This window comes from Hypomesus transpacificus, chromosome 3 (genome assembly GCF_021917145.1).
Source record: "Hypomesus transpacificus isolate Combined female chromosome 3, fHypTra1, whole genome shotgun sequence".
Taxonomy (NCBI): Eukaryota; Metazoa; Chordata; class Actinopteri; order Osmeriformes; family Osmeridae; genus Hypomesus; species Hypomesus transpacificus.
Genome location: NC_061062.1, coordinates 10,098,398 through 10,115,663, shown reverse-complemented (window position 1 = coordinate 10,115,663; position 17,266 = coordinate 10,098,398).

The following is a 17,266-nucleotide window of genomic DNA, read 5'->3' as shown; positions in this document are numbered from 1 at the left end:
TACTGTTGGTGGTGATGTTGGCGTCAGTGCCACCTGCAGAAGCAGATACGTCCCTGTGTTCAGAGAGATGTACAGGGGAGATTCTGTCATTGAAACCATTTGAACATACTAAATACAAGAAAAAGGTAGAGAACACTACTTTGAAGATCTGTGTTTGTGTTTGACTATGGATGAATGACAATGGAGAAACCACATGAATTTTGAACATTCAGGGAGATCTATCCACCCTTTGTTAACAAAAACTGTGATCTGGACTTCTGTAAGAAAGCAGATTTACTGTATATCAACACCTCATTGTGTGCATCCCACAATGTCATTCCTGGATACTCACTTGTCGCTCTAAACTGAGAGAGTGCAGAGCAGTTCCTTCACCTAATGTTAGTCTGAGCCTGAGGTTGATTAAAGGCAGCAACGGCAGAAGCTGTCAGGGACTTTGGAAAACATCTCTCGGTTTTGCCAGCAGTCCTTAGATTCATTTCACTGAGAGGGTGTGAAAGAGGAGGGTGACATTTTAGCTGTCCCCTGTCCCACGATATCTCCCGTGATCCCATTTACCACAGACCCCGTGCGCTCAAGTGTGCATGCATTTGTGTGTATGCGTGCGTGCGCACTAAGGTTTTGTGCGTGTTTACATGTGTGTGCCTATGTTCGCCCTGATCCCGCCAGTCAGATCCCTGGGCAGGTAGGAACAAGCTGGAGTTTCTGTTGTACATCAGCCAAATTGACTGTTGGAGGCAGATGAATGTCATCTGAACATAGACAGGAACCACAGTCACCATCGCGGAATCATTCCTCCTTCCCTTCTCATTCTGACATTGCCATGAAAGTGGGTGTGTTGTCTTGGAAAGAAAGAAACTGTCAGAAAGGCCCAGAGCTAAATCACATTTCATAAAGAGCTTTTATGAAGAGCAGTAAACCGCTCATCCACTATCGTAAAGGCGAGGCTTAGACACAGGGCGGTCAAGGTGTCAACTGATTCATAGGAGAAAATTGGAGTCCTGTCAGGTGGATAGTGCAGGTGTATACAGCACTGTCAGTGCATTGTATATATACTGTACATCAGTCAACATGCCTTGGCTTGTGTCAGCACACTGGGACATTAAGGTTTTGCCATGATCAGTGAAAGCCCTTCAGGAAGCAGGCAATGGTAAATATATATACATATGTCAGTCCCCAGTTCCTTTCAAGCAAAAAGCATTCTACATCTGGTTTATGGGATGTAGAATGCTCTTTGCTTGAAAGGCCAGTCAAATAAATGTATGAGAGCATTATTTTACTCAAACATCTTGTGTGGCTTTTTAACAACCTTGAAAACATGATTCCTCTTTCCCGTCATTCAACACTTTACTTCAACACTTTTTCACTCTCTTAACCAATTAGTAATCTGGTCTCATTTCATGTCTAACCAGTGGGTCATCTGGTCTAAGCCTATATCTAAGTAGTAGGTCTTCTGGTCTAACAGGTCATGTGGTCCATGAAACCTTAACATCAACCAGCACAACTGCTTTACAGATCATCTAATCTGAGAGACAGATTCACTGGAAGATATCACGGCAACCAAAAGTCTACCGGGGACGTTAATAGGCAGAGAGAACCTGAGGAGTTTCACTTGAACCTGAGCCAAGGCCTTAGCCCTGAGGGGCATGACTGCCATTATGCACTGGATGCTCCAGGCAGCTCGGTGAATTTTCCTTGCTTCGTTCTTCACAGTAAAGATTGTGTATGAGGATCAAATACTTACAGCCTAGGACATCACAGATTTCAGTCTTCCAATGCATCTGGTGGCATACTGGAAACTGGGTACAAAACCGGTTTACTCCTGTTCTTCCTGTCACTGTAGCTTTTATGCAGAACGCTCTGTAGCTAAAACAGCTTGGACCTGATTTCTGGTTGTTTACGTTATACTCTCCTCAACCATGGCATCCATGCACATCACACTGAATTATGTTGCTGTAACTCAACTTAGTCTGAGGAATTACTTCTTGGTTGAGAGTCTTTTGTTTTCAGAGCTCGACCAATCAAATCAGCCCTTGCAAAGCCCAGAGATATCAGACCGCTGCTGCCCTGGCCTGGGTGGAGCTGACGGACATCACTGCTCCCCACAAGGCCACAGTGTCAATCCAACCGTCATCTTGTTCCACGCTGAGGACAGTACAAAGTATGCCCGATTGGCCATAGTCAGTGTTTTTGTTTAAGTTAAGGACACTGAAAGACACTTTAGACTTCCGTCCCCTGAATTGGGGAGACTTTGCAGAGGAACACAAGATTTCAATATTCAAAGCTTGTGATAGGTATATTACTAACCCAGATCTCAATAGGGTTCTCAACTGATAGAACCCATCTGAACACAGCAGACTTGGAACGCAAGCTCAAAAGAAGTGGAAACATCCCTCTCGAGGCCGAAACTAAACTTTTCTTTTGAGGGAGGGAAAGATGTGTTGTGCAAGTGACACTCAAGTTCTTCAAAAGAGGCAGGTGAAGAGAAAAAAGACACAAAAATAATAAAAGATGAGTCAATTATTTAAAAGCTGAGGGGTGAATATCTTTCTCATCCTCTCTACTCTAGTAACTCATCTGGGCCTCGTTCAAGAGCCCCGACATGGTTACACTCATGGGAGCAGAGATCAACCTTATAAGCCTAAAACACACAAAGTGCTGCGACCAGAATAACGTGCTTTTTATACTTTTACTTAACAAAGGGTTGTGGGTCTGAATAGCCAGGTGTAGTATGCTGGCTCGTATACTGCAAAATACTATCGGATGTGGTAGGACATCCTGGGATTTTTGGTGTACTGGACATCTGTCTTTTCTGGCATACTCCATATTATGGGAGTATGGGATGCAACCCAGTTCAAATATCAATACACTACTATGACCAGCAGAGAGCAGTACAGAATCATTTTATCTGTCACTGCGGGTGTGCACCACACACAGTCTAAACCGAATTCACTTAAGCAGTGTATTCTTTCAGAACTGTTAGTATATGTTTTAATCATTTCAAGTATATTGGTGAGACGATGACCTATTGCTAAAGCAGCACAGCATAGCAGCCATGCATGCATGGCCACATACACGCACCCACTGACACACACATACGGAAACACACAAACACAAGAACACAAAACATGTGTTATGTATACTAACCCTGGACTGACCCTTGTATTTGAATGCAAAGTTCTCCTGTTAAGGCCACTTGTGTATGGAAATACTTAACAGGGTGCAACTGACGCGCCGGTCTTCATGAAAGACACACTGTTTAATGCAAGACCTCTTGTCTGGTCTGGTGGTATGGGAGTCAGATGGCTGAGCGGTGAGGGAGTCGGGCTAGTAATCAGAAGGTTGCCGGATCGATTCCCCACCGTGCCAAATGACGTTGTGTCCTTGGGCAAGGCACTTCACCCTACTTGCCTCGGGGGGAATGTCCCTGTACTTACTGTAAGTCGCTCTGGATAAGAGCGTCTGCTAAATGACTAAATGTAAATGTAATGTAATGGACAACGGCTTCCTCATTGCCCTTCATTTCACTGAGAGAGCGGAGAAGAGGGGTAGGGGGAAATCAGAGGGCACACACACAAACACACACACGCCCATGAATATTTTACCCTTTTGATTCCCCCTGTTGCGTAGTGTCTTCCTGCTCCATGCTAATGTGCTGTTGATTCGGACTGGGCTTCTCCCATCAAACATCAGCCCTCTTTCCCTCCCTGCATCCTCTTTCTTTCATATCTGGAGAGGAGGGAGGGTATTGATCTGATCCCATCTCCACAGGCCCAGTCAGGAGAGAAAGCAGGATTTATCGTGCCTCTCACAGCCCTGAACAGGAGTGCACAGGTAGTGCTAGCTTGGTCATTAGCCAGTATGACACCCAGGGCGCTGGTTTGACTCACCCCAGTGTGGTGATCTGTTGTGGCTTCCGTCCAGTGCATAGAAAAAATCTACCCAAACCCCATTAGATGTCTGTATTCTGCTGTTTACTGGCTAAAGGATTCTGTCCTTATCTACTGGGATGCCCCCCCCCCCCCCCCCCCCCCCGATGCCCCCCCCCACTCCATTTCTCCTTATTAGTCATGACTCATGACGGACAGCATACTGGGCTGAGTGGGGGCTCCTTGCTTTATAGACACATAGACAAGGACTCAGGGGCAGACAGACCCAGGCAGAGATGAGTAAAGAGAGAGCCAGAAGCAGACAGGTACAGACTGATGACAGGCAGGAAGCAGAGGCAGATCTAGACGTGATGTGGCTGGTCAGTGCAGTGCGTGTGGAGGGGCGTGGCAGGGTACAGTCACAGCCTGAGGAGTCTGGATCCCAGCCAGTGGTTGAGAGAGGTTCCAGGACAAACATTGTTCACGTTGACTAACTGAGTGTTTGACTGCCTGACTGCCTGACTGACCAACTGACATGCCAACTGACTGGCAGTAAATACACAGACAGACGTATAGGTTGATAGACACACACACGCACACAGACAGACAGACAAACAGATGGACAGACAGTGGGGAAAACAAAGGAAGGAAGCAGGAAACAGGATACGTGGGCAGGAAGTCAAGTAACTACATCACTTCTTCCATATTGTTCCGCCTCTCCGCCCTCTGACCACTGTTGTTTGGGCCACTGGCTTGCACACACACACACACACGCGCGCGCACACACATACATAAACACACACACACACAGGCACACAGATGTTGCTCTTTTATTCCCCTCCTCTGCAGATTTCTGCCCACTTGGAACAGCAGCGTGCTGCCAGTATCCATGGAAACCCCAGGGCTGTGTATTGCTAATGAAATGTATTCACAGCTTTGTTCAGCTCTGTGGTGGACGCTGACATTTGGGTGTGAATGAGAATATCAATCTGAGTGCTATGGATTTTTTCTTCAATGTATCTTCTGTCAAATATTTGTTCAATCTGCTACTAAAAATCCTTGTTGGGTTGATTTGATCCCATACTATGTACAGTATGTTTGTATTCCTGTATTTGTGGGCTGTGCATATCTCTCTGTCTCCATCCATTTTGTTTCTGTGTGTGCGTTTGAGTGTGTGTGTGCATGCGTGCACGTGTGTGCATCATCCTTGTGCACACGGTCAACCTGAAACCAACCTGTTTGTTGTCAGCAGTGTCCCGTCCTGAGGACCAAGCCCTGGTCCATGTCCCAGCTGTCTCTGAGCACTGTGACATCATTACTCATTACTGGGAATCCAATCTTAGACAAACATCTAAAACCAAGAGTCGTTTACTTCCTCCAAACCCCACCCAGTCTAGAGTGTGTGTATGTGTGTGTGTGTGTGTGTGTGTGTTTGTGTACGTGTGTGCTAGTCTCTGGTGCTGGCCAAAGCAGAGAGCAGTCAGCAGTCTAGTCGTCTATTGGTCCACCATCTCTGTCTCTCTCTCCATGGAACACATAACCTCACAGCCATCCTCTCTGGGATGCCAGTCAGCACGTCAGCCCGTCACGTCGTACTGGCCCACTGTCTCCATGGCAACAGCCAGTGCTCCTCTTCATAAACACAGAGATACAGTTCATGCTGCAGTGCTAAAAGGTGAGACTGGTGCAGGTTCATACAAGTTATTCATGGGGAATGATGATAATGTATAATTGCTGAGGGTCATGTTGACTTTTTAATGCTGACAATTCTGAGGTGACAGAATGACAGTGATGAAAAGGGCACCGTGTGTCTTTCTGACGTCCAGATGTACAGAAGGATATGTTCTACATAAGACATGCAGTATTATCATATTTGCCATGTACAGAGCGTTTGGTATGACCTGAGACTCAAGCTTCAGAATGCCATCTTGCACACAGGGATATGGAAGTCACTTGCAAAACACAGACTCAGATGTCTCCAGAGGGACAAAATGAGGACATGGGAAATGTCTGAGTTATGGTTTCCTCTTGGAGGGTCACCTTGGAGAGGAGCAGAGAGGGAAAGAGAGGAATGAAAAAGAGAGAAAAGAAGAGAAGAAAAGAGAAGAGGAGGGAAGAGAAGGGAGGAGAAGTTAGCTCATGGTCATCAGAGCAAAACCTAGCCTCAGGACAAGACACAGATTTTGAGTCATTGCTCTATGCGGCAGCCTCTCAGCCTCTCAGCCTCCCAGCCTCTCAGCCTCCCAGCCTCTCAGCCTCTCAGCCTCACACCCACGCAACCCCTCAATCTCTTAGCCAGTGAGATTACCTCAGTACAAGAAAATTAACGTGTCTACACTTTCTACAAACAGAAGAAAGCATTTTTCATAATCACACCAAAAGGGCAAGCGGTGCATGCCATTTTCCATCTGCCTCATCTGTCTAGCCAGCCTGACATTTTCATACTCCAGTCAGACCCAACCAAAGCCAACAGGTGCATGCAAAGGTGTCATGCTCAAGATACCACACCTCAACAGATCTGTATATAATGAATCAGAGCACATCTAGTGTGTTGTGGGCGAGTTTGTGTCGACACACCCTCATGAGAACACCCACAGTGTCTTGCCCATTGTGTGGAGACAGGTTTGAAAGTAGAACACATGAAGCCAGATTCAGAAGTATCCTGACCTCCTATCTTCTCATCACAGTTTCCATTAAGGTTGCAGATCTGTACCACTTCCTGTAGCCAAACTGTTTCCAGGAAGAGCACACTTCCTCATCGGTTGCCCTTTGCATGCTTGTCATGATGTGAGGTTGGCTTGATGTTTAAACCAAGAACCGGAAATATTAACATGAAAGGTCTGTTGTTGACGCTTTTGTTTTCACAGTGTTGTGCATTTGTAGTCCTTAAAGATGCTTGTGTATGAGTATTTAAGATGGAGGAGAACATGGACATTCATAGATTTACAGTAGTGTGAGTGGGTTGGACATTACACTCTGGTGAGGTCTGTACAGTTTAGAAACCAACCAGTCCATGCCCTGACAAAAGGAGGCGTGGGCTGGCTCCTATCATCACCATGGCAACAAGAACGCAGCCTCTTGCTCAAAGACACAAAGAGAGAGAGGGAGAAAAGGGAGCAGGCAGGAGAGACGAAGCGAAAAGCGCGAAAGAGGGAGAAAGAGAGAAAAAGAGAAGGTAGATTAAGGGGCCACCTCCTCATACAATGAATGGCTTTTTAAAGGGATAGTCTGTGAGATGGACAATGGCATGGATGACAACAACTTCATAAAAAGAGTGACTTAGCTTTGCATTCAAACTGCTCCACTTATGTACGTGCCTGGGCCTCTCCAGCTGGTCGTGTCAGACCAAGGTCACTAGGTGGGTTGTCTTGAGTTCTGTGGGCTGATCAGGGAGGTGTTAGGGGCTGGTAAACTTGCATTAACCTTTCATAAGAGGGCTTAGAATGCTGGTACAATTTCCTGTTTTTCCTGCTTGTAGGGGAAGAGAATATTTTATTTGCATGCAAGAGCAAACATTCAACAGTGATAGGTTTAAACGAATAGTGGTCCTCTCTCTGTCTCTCTCTCTCTCCACATCTTCCTACTCACCCCTGATCTAAACAGCTGCTTGGCATGAAAGTGCGTCAGTCCTACCCATCTTTCTCACCAATCGGTGATCGAATGGGAACACAGCCGACACAAGACCAGTTTTTGGAGGTCACCGGGATGCTGACCATGTACTTTTTATGTAATGAGCTGTGCCCACATCCATCGGGGAGGGCTCTACACTGTAGTGGTGGAGCTGTGCCGTGCTCTACTCTGCTCCGCCCGGATGCTAAGTTTATCACTGGGCCGATCTGTGCCCCCCAGGCACACAGCAGCAGCAACCCAGAAAAGACAGAGCTCCCTGTCACAGTTAGCAGGCAAGAGTGGGGGGGGGGGTGACGGGGGGCTGGTTTAGGCCTGTTCTACAAGGCCTATTGTGATACACTAAGGGATGGGGGAGAGAAGACAGTTATGAAAGTATGTGCGCATGCGTGCGGGCGCGCGCATGTGTGACAGCTGCAATCGAACCATCTAAGCCACTAAATACATGCTTGTGGGTCTCAGAGAACATATACTTGTTTGGCTAACCCAAAAACAACCATATTTGACCCCCAAACACGAGAATAATTCTTTCCTCGAAAGAAAAAAAGTACAAGCACAGTAAATGCATTCTTTGTAAATCTATTTACATTCACTCTTTCACTTTCCCTTTTTGATTTGCTCTCTCTCTCCCTCGATCTCATCTCTCTGTGAAACCATATCAAACAGTTGCAGAAATAGACCAGCATTAGCACCCACATTCTTGCAAAACAACCAGACAATATTACTACTTAAATTAAATCACCATGGCCCATGGTCTGCTTCGCTGTTGTGCTGTGTACAGTGTTCTGTTTGTTTGTGCATTGGTGTTGTTTTGTGCAGGGTTGTGTCGCTTTTCCCCACCCTACCCCCACTCCTCTTCATCTGTGATGCCCCGCTAATGACTCATATATCTAGCAATTAACACCTAGACCCAAACCATTTCATTTGTTCCATACTAATGCAGCTGCTGTCACAGTGTGACAATAACAATGATGATGTTTACCATACAGACAGACCAGCATGGATGCTAGTCTCCCATTAGCCTCACTAGATAGCTTCTACGGCAACAGCAATGACCTGGCATGCACACTGATGCATAGATAACTATGGACCTAATCCTTAAGGAGATCTAAGAATCCTTAGAGAAGTTTCTATTTTGATAGATGCCTAAAAACTGAGCCCATGTGACTAGTTCTGTCGAAATCTCTGGAGTAGGCATACAATTCAGTATTGATGGACTAGCAAAAAGCACTAAGCCAATATGCATTTATTGATCTTTGGTTAAACAGATCTTTTCCTGGATAACACAGAGGTCGTGACCTATATCGAGTCTATCTATAGGCTGACATCATCGCGCCTGCCTGGAGACCCGACTGCCTGTAATGGAAAAGCCCCCCCCAGACTCTATAGAGTAGTGGATCACTTTACAAGGTGACAGTGTTAAGAGCTGTGTCCATGGCATGTTTCTGGGCATTGTCAAAGGGCTGGCATGACATCCCTCACAGGGGCTCCAGTGGGGTCTTAGACAAGCCTGTGTTCATGCCTGTGAGCACAGCTGCCACCAGCTAGCTCCTCTTCTGACTACCCCTAACCTAGTTTTCAGGAATGTGGCAGTCATAGGGGTATTACCCAACCTACCAGGGTGCACAGCTATGAGGGTGAGCTGAAAAGGCTTCTGACATCAGGCTGGAGGGATGGATATGGTTTGCTGTGAGCCTTCTTTGACTTCAGGGGTCCCATAACACACTTACGTCCACCCTAGGTCTGTTTCCCATACAAATATACCATTAAAGAGCTTTCTTTTCAGCCATTGTCACAGAAAATGACAGAACGATTTTCACTAAGGAAGGCAGATTTAGCCTCCAGACTGGCTTTTCTCTGCTTGTAAATCCCAGTAGCAGGCCCAGTAGGGCAGTAAGCTGAGATGGAAAGTTACTAAAGTTACTTGTAACCACATCTCACAGCACCCCGCCCTGTGGTCTACCTGTGGTGAACTCACTGGCATTCTAGTCTGTAACGAACCCGCTCTGTAATGTTCTCCCAATGACAGGGTGTGGCTCTCAGACTCATGACTCCAGACCAGGCGGAAACAGAGAGGGCAGAAATTCCTTCAGCGTCAGAAATATACATATTTTCGATTCCCAGAATCGAATAGTAAGCTGCAACAGTGGTCCCTCACTCCAACAGAGGTTTCGACAGCTTTGTATGAATTGTTGGCATATTTTTTATTGCTTTGTTTTGACAGATGTTCTTGTCCTTTGAGTTCATTTGTAATACTTTGCTGACTTCTATTCTTTCAAATACATGATGACTCATTGCCACGGTGAATCAGCAGGAGGGCGTTGCCTCTGTCAGCCATCCAGCCAATGGGACAGCAGGAGCTGCCCTATCTATGCCTTGACATGCCCAAGGTTCACAATGGGACAGGCTCTCCACACTCCTCTCTGATTGGAAGAGAACAGTCCACACAGGGAGAGTCACTCAGGCCCAGTCACTCCTTCGTTGACGCTTAACACGACATGTTGGAACCTACTCTGGTGGTCCATTCAATGTGACCTTTAAAATGTTCTCTAGTTGACATAACTTTGATGACATTTAGCTTGGAATGGCAGTTCATCCACACCCATTCATACCGTGAATTGGTTCCTGACAAGTTATGTGGTTCCCTCCAAAACAGTATTCTCTAGACATCCTCATTTGCCTGAAGACTTACATTTACATTTAGTCATTTAGCAGACACTCTTGTGACATAGACGGCAACCGGTCAGGCTACATTCCTGCTTTAGATGCTGTTACCCATCCATGTGTGCAGGTTATTGCAGGTAGATGGCTTGCTGTTTGATCTTCTGACAGATTCCTCTACAGTATTTGGGTGTGTACAGAGAGTGCCCTTTAGCCCATGCTAGCGCAGTACAGACAAATGTCATTTACTGTACGCTCTTGTGTGCTTGTGTATGTGTGTGTGTGTGTGTGTGTGTGTGTGTGTGTGTGTATGTGTGTGTGTGTATGAGCGTGTTTGTGCATACAGTATGCAAGGGAGAAAGGGGAGAAGAGAGAAATGAGAGAAAGAGCGGTAAAGAGAGAGACACTTCAGCCTCCACACACAGCGGTCCTGTGTGCCTCTGAATGTACAGCAGCATCCTGGGTGGGTGGAAGGATGCCTGCTTATTGCGTAACAGTGTGTCCCTCCTCCACATTGAGGAGAACACAGAGCTGTTCGAGGGCTGCTATTCTCCCTGGCTTCGTTCCTCCTGTGTGCTCGTCGCAACCTTTCATGAACTGGAGCCAACAGTGAGATCCAGCCTCTCTAGTGGGGACAGTTTGTGTTCATGTTTCACCGCATATGGAATGTTCTTCATGTTCGTTCTCATTGAAAAACGTGGAGCGACTGTGCTCCCGGGAAGCCGTACATATTTTGGAACCCATAACGTTGATGTTTACTCTTTACGTGTGTTTGTGGGTGAAAGGTTGAGGAGTGCCCAAATCACCGATAACATCTACATCCCACTTACATGGTATTGATATGCTGAACATTAGTGTTCGGACGTGGCATTGTAACCGATCGACAGTGGTGCTGTACACACGCTCTGCTTGGACACATACTCTCTGCATGACCACTGTCCACCAATCCCCATAGGAGAAGGAACAGCTGAGTTACACACCAACAGCAGACAGAGAAGAAGGGTCTGACTTAGAATAACACAGCATCAGCACAGTGTCAAAAGCATGGAATTCATTCGGAAATAATCCAACAAAGAAGTGCAAAAAGCATTTGGTGTAAGCAGTGAATTAGTCTAAATAGTTATTAGAAGGAAAGTGGAGAGCTGTAATTTTATGTAAATTGCATCATCCTCAAAAGCAGTTGATAATTTGGTGAGAAGGCTGGATGAAAAGTAATTACCACCACAGTACCACGTGAGTACACTCAAAGGCGATCTTGTATAATTTAGCACAGAGCAACAAAAAACTCTTTACACTGATTCCCACACTAGGGTTACTGTCATTGCAAGCAAATCAAATGTTCATCGAACCAACCTCTTTCTCCCTCTCTTTCTGTGTCGGTGGCTCCCTGCAGAGTGGAGCAGATTGACAGGGAAGGAGACCCACTTCCGGCGGAGTGTGCCACCACAAACAGCTCAGGGCTTCAGTGGAACAGCTATTGCATTTCTCACTGATGTGGAATGAAGCTTGGCAACCATTGCTGTGAGCCCTGTATCTAAATGCGCAAATACGTGTGGGATGGGGGGAAGGGCAAGCGCAGAGGGTCTCGTATGTGTTGTGTTGATGTCATGATGCACACGTCTGACAGAAAGGGACAGCCCGCGTACCCTCGCATGATTGTGGGTGTATGATGGAGTACATATGTGCATCATGGCTAACATGGCTGAACGTGATGGAGACTAAGATAGGGGGTGGAGAGAGATGCTGAGTCAGTCGAGCCGAGAGACAGAGTAAGAGTGAGAGAGACAGATTCAGAAGCCCCCATGCCCTGCAGGTGTGGGGGAAGGGACGGCCAAAGCAAGCAGAAGAAGAAACCACTGCAAGGGCTATGGAGTGTTGAAAGAGCATCTTGTCTCGTGACATTCTAGAGCTGTGAGAGGGACAGTCTCTCCTCCCAATGTCTGGAAAATCACAATCCTGTTGGCATTGAGAAAACTCAAGTCATAAGGGCAACCAAAATAATGTATTTTGAATGGAATGTAGGATGCACCAATCAGAGGCCAGGATGAATCTTGGACCCAGGAGAACTGATTCCCTAAATTCACTAAGACTAGATAAATCTTTTAACAGCACAACCAGACCACAATTAGAACACCATGAATTCAAGCATGGTTACACTATAAAACCTACAGGAAAAGAGTCTATCAATATTCACAGCAAAAGACTGCTTCCACAAGATGATCAGTTACTCACAATATAGCCCAGTCCTGACTTGCTATCGCATTAGTGGCACCTTGGCTAATGCGCGTAGCCCATACTGAGCCATACACCCTCATAGCCCTAGGTTCTGACCTGTAGCAAATTGACCTGTCATCTGTATGGTGACAGCTATCAAGGACAGGCCAATCAAAACACATCATCAGGGGAGCAGAGCAGCTTGAAACAACAGCTGACTTCCTGTCATTGTCGGCAGGACCAGTGTTATTGATGCTGCAGGTTCAAACCTGCTACGAACCAGTCCACATCTGCTCCACACTGAGGCACTGCCTGAGTCACCGTGTGGTAATAACCTTGCAACACCCTGAGCTGACAACCCCTCTTTCTCCCCCCTCAACCCCACCCTTCACACACACGCACATATCTCAATGACAAGGACCGGTTAGGACTGGTTGTCTGGTGTCAGTGTCATGCGCATGGCTTGGATGAAAGACAGTGTGGTGCTCTCCTCAGCCAAGTCAGTTCATAGCAAGGTGCCGCATTGTGCTCAGAAACACATTCATATGTAGACAAGGTCTAAAGATGTACTGTAACAGAGCGATCCACCTTTAAATCTCACACACGCTCAACGTAAGCTCCCATTTTACTGCAGAGGAGAGAAGAGGAGAGGGCATGGAGGAATCAAGTAGCTCACCTTGGTGAAGGTCACGCAACCACAGTCACATGCACGTGCATGATACAATGCTTCCAAACAGATATGGGGATGCAGGCATGCTTGCACATCTGACCAGACACACACATACACACACACACAGTAGAAACACACAGACACAAACACATGGAGCAGGATGCATCAGCGCTGTGTTCCAACGCAGAGGGGACACTGCATCATGCACTTAGTAAGCACAGGGACTGCATTATTCATAGAGACAGTCAAAGAATATCAGAGAAAGCAAGACAGCGTGCTGCTGGGCTGCATCGTCCCTGCATACCAAGCAGAGCCCGGCTCTCACACAGCGCTGTACAGCAGTCCTTACTGAGTGCCCAGGGCTCCGGTGCACATGCTTCACTTCCTGTGTGCACGGAATGTTAACATGCAGTCAGTGCTCGGATTCAGTCGCATATCTGCCGAGTAATTGCCGTTCCCCCATTAACATGTTGACGCGAAACAGAACCGGAATGAAGCACGAGGGGGGAAAAAAACAGGTCTGTCACGTCAGGAGCTCCCCACAGAAAGAAAGGGAGCGAACGCAACCATTTAGACTCCACTGTTGTGTTATCGGCTCTAATAAGCTCCCAGTGCAACAGTGGCAGCAGCAACAGAGGGGAATGTAATAGAAATAATAACTAAGTCCTCATCGGCAAGCTGAGTAGGACTAGGAGCCACATAGAGAGCTTGGACTCAGGGCGTTTTAATTGCCTTTAATTACAGCAGGGAGAGAGGCTGTGAACTGGAGTACAGAAGCCTAATTGCCATGCCATCCAAGTGCCCCCCACGCAAGCCCCCTCAACAAGAAGCCGGGGCCACCCCCTGCTCTTGTCAACTAACCAACCTGCCAGTTAATATACACACACATACACTTCACACACACACTCATATACATATACACACACACCACTCAATCTTTTGGTAAACGTAACATCTGGTATCTCCTTTTCTCACCGTGATCTCAAAGGTGGCTTGAGCACATTTTGGAGGTAGAGGTTATGACAAAGGCGTATATTTTAGTACCATACATGCACTTAGCAGAGCCTTGGGATTCCAGACTTGTGAGTTGGTGAGGATCTCCTTGCCTTGCACAACATGGCACAATGTGATGTGGTTGATCTTCTACTACATTTTATGGTGATCAAAACAGGTGTTCATTGTGGATGGTAGAGATATCTAGAGAGCATTAAAACGAAACACAGTTGATTCTGCTTTCATGTATAATTCATCCGGCAGTCATCAGCAGCAGAAAAGACGGCCCAGGGATTCGACAGTTAACGCTTAAATTTCCATTTGCAATAATGCAGCAATACAGCTACGGAGCCAACAAGAACATTATATTGAGGGCTAATGTTCATAATATTGGATAGTGTTGTTCCCTGTGTTGGCAAACATCTAATTGCATTCATCATTGAAATGATCCACTCATGGACATGGACTGTATATCAGTTGGTCCGCCTCAGAAATAACTGCTTCCATTAGCTCTCTCTTGCTAGATGGTAGAACAGACAAGAACAATATTACAGCCATAAGAAAATAAGGTGTCCAATCCTTCTAACCTGTTGACTGTCAGCTACATCACATCTGAGTTGGAGGGCTGCCTCTTGTGTGGCTTTGATTTGTTGCTTTAAGTCAGCTTGTCATCCACCTGTCACCCCTTTCAAGCTGTCCTGTCTTGATTGAATCCTCTCATCTGTTGAAGTGACAATGACAGTGAACCTGGGTAGTTCTTCCATACGAACTGCTGTCCTGTTGGCTGATATCCAGATCAAGAGCTCTAAACTGGAACTGAAGCCCTGGGATTTCCCAACCTATTAAAAGACTCTATTTATAACCAGCAGCACTGCTGTGGACTGAAGACTCTCCACTGTCTCAGAATGTTAGGTTTAAAAAGCAATGGACATTGTCTCTGGGTGGGTCATACTGAGTTTAGAATATAAGTACATTAACTCACATGTCAAAAACTAGTCAAGAACAATCTTTTGAGTGAAATCATCATGCATCTGGATGTTTGATTGACAGATTTAAAAATATATCATAAACTTATGTTTAGCAGAAAAAACACTCTGTAGCCTTTACCGTACATCTGATTTCAACTACATTAACAGCAGTCTGTGTACTACTGTTCAAGACTTTATTTGACTAATTTAAATGATTGGTTATTTGTCTATCTCTAGTTGACTTGTCATCTTTGTGCTGTACACCATACCACACACATCCAGTCACCCACTGTTAAGTAAATAAATATTTCTTCCGATGACGCTATACACTTGACTTTAGTCCTATTTACCTTACCTTCCTTGACTGATTCTTAATAGGAACTTGTACTGGAACATCTCATGTTTTGACCAGTGGTGCTATGTAAACACATTAGAGTACCACACCTATACTCCTGTTGACTCATCTGTCTTTTCAGATCTGGTTTCAGTCCTGGAACAATGTATTAAATCATGATCTAACGCCACATGACCATGCTGCATAGAGTGTTAAAGTACAGCTAGGGTTTGTAAGCTTAAGCCTCCTCCCACACAGTCTTCTCCAGGTAGCCCACTCCAGAGCCATTCTTTCTTGTAGCAATATATACAATGTTGTCATTGCTCAGGATTAAAATTCATACAAGGATTAGGAATATAGTTTCATAAACGATGTAAGGTCCATGTCTTGTTTGAGCTTCTGTCTCCTGACACCAGTCTTCCCACACAGCCAAAAGGCTGACTACTGTGGAGAAGAAAAAAGTCAAAATTGAGCAGCATGAGAACAAAGTATATCTTTATTTCTACCATTGTCTTCTTACTTTTACAGTTCTCGAATCGTCCTTCAAAAATGTGCTTACTAGTAGTCAAACTATTTCAACAGGACAAATGACAATAATAATATTCTAATACATTTCAGGTTTGTATATATTCAGTATGTTGTCTATTTCTCTTTCTCGGTTGACAGTCATGACAATATGTAGAGCACTGGGGTGCTGACAAAACAAAAAAATAAATGGATTGGTGCTTGGAGTGTACTTATTGTCATGTACCTTTGAAAAATTACAACTTGACTCAAGAAACGTATGTATCAAAACGCCAATAGTGTCTGTCTTTCTGTCTGTGCAGGGGACAGAGAGAGAACAGTAAGAGAGAGCTGTTGCCAGGCAGACAGGTTTCAGTGGAGACCAACAACACCCAAGAGCCTCTGGGTGTTACATAAGCCCACGCCTGTTCAGTTACGCAGCAGCCTGTGGGATCCAAAGGTGGCTGTCAAACTGGTGAGTGGAGTGATGGTAAGCTATGTCTGCAGGAAACAGGATTTGGGGATTTCTTGGAGAGAAAACAAAGTTCCTGTCAAAGCAGTGTTTGTTGGCTACCTGTCGCCCAGTTTCTCGAGGTCATGCACTACAACTGTTTGTGTCCCTTTATGTGGCCTTCCCTGCTGAATTCATGAAGACATGCAGTCCGTCACCATTGGATTGGGACACACAGCCATCTCTGTATCTGGGAAAATGAATCAATGATAACCAGGAATCCAGTAGCTGTGGGTTTGAACCTCTACTCATCCATGACAGGAAACTTCTAGAATTACAAAATTGTGAGGATCCCATGAAAGGCAACTGCAGAGTCATTCTGATCCACATCGACCATTTTCCCTTCAACTCTCATGCCATAGATACTTAGAGACTGTAGAATGCATCCGGACAGCATTGTCAAGACTGGGTAGAGCATGAAGGAGAATGTGCCTCAATGAACATTTTGGGTCATTTCACAGTTGCTCTCTCTTTTGTGTCTCATGAGACACAGTACTCAGATACAGACTTCTCTGTTTGCCTGTTCTCCCTAAACATCAGTATGTTGGATTGGAAGGACATGGTAGTGCTGTCTAGTTTGCTTTCCAATGTAGAACCATTATACTGTATGGAAGCATGGAAGGCCAGCCTATAAGAGTCTGGATGCCTTTCACTTCAGCTAATGCATCCTGCCAATTATCTGACAGTAAACCCACAGGGCACAATAAATGGATGGCAAAAAATGGCTTAGAAAAATGCCTGACAGGGAAGTTGCAACAGGAATGGTGTTGTTTCTCTCTCTCTGCCGCAATGCTTCAAGTCGGGGAGGTAAATAAACTGTGGATGTAAATGCCTAAAGAGATTGAAAAGGAAATTATCTAAAGAGAGAACACTGGGAATAGTTACTTAATTGTCCAAGGCAAAATGATGGATCTACTG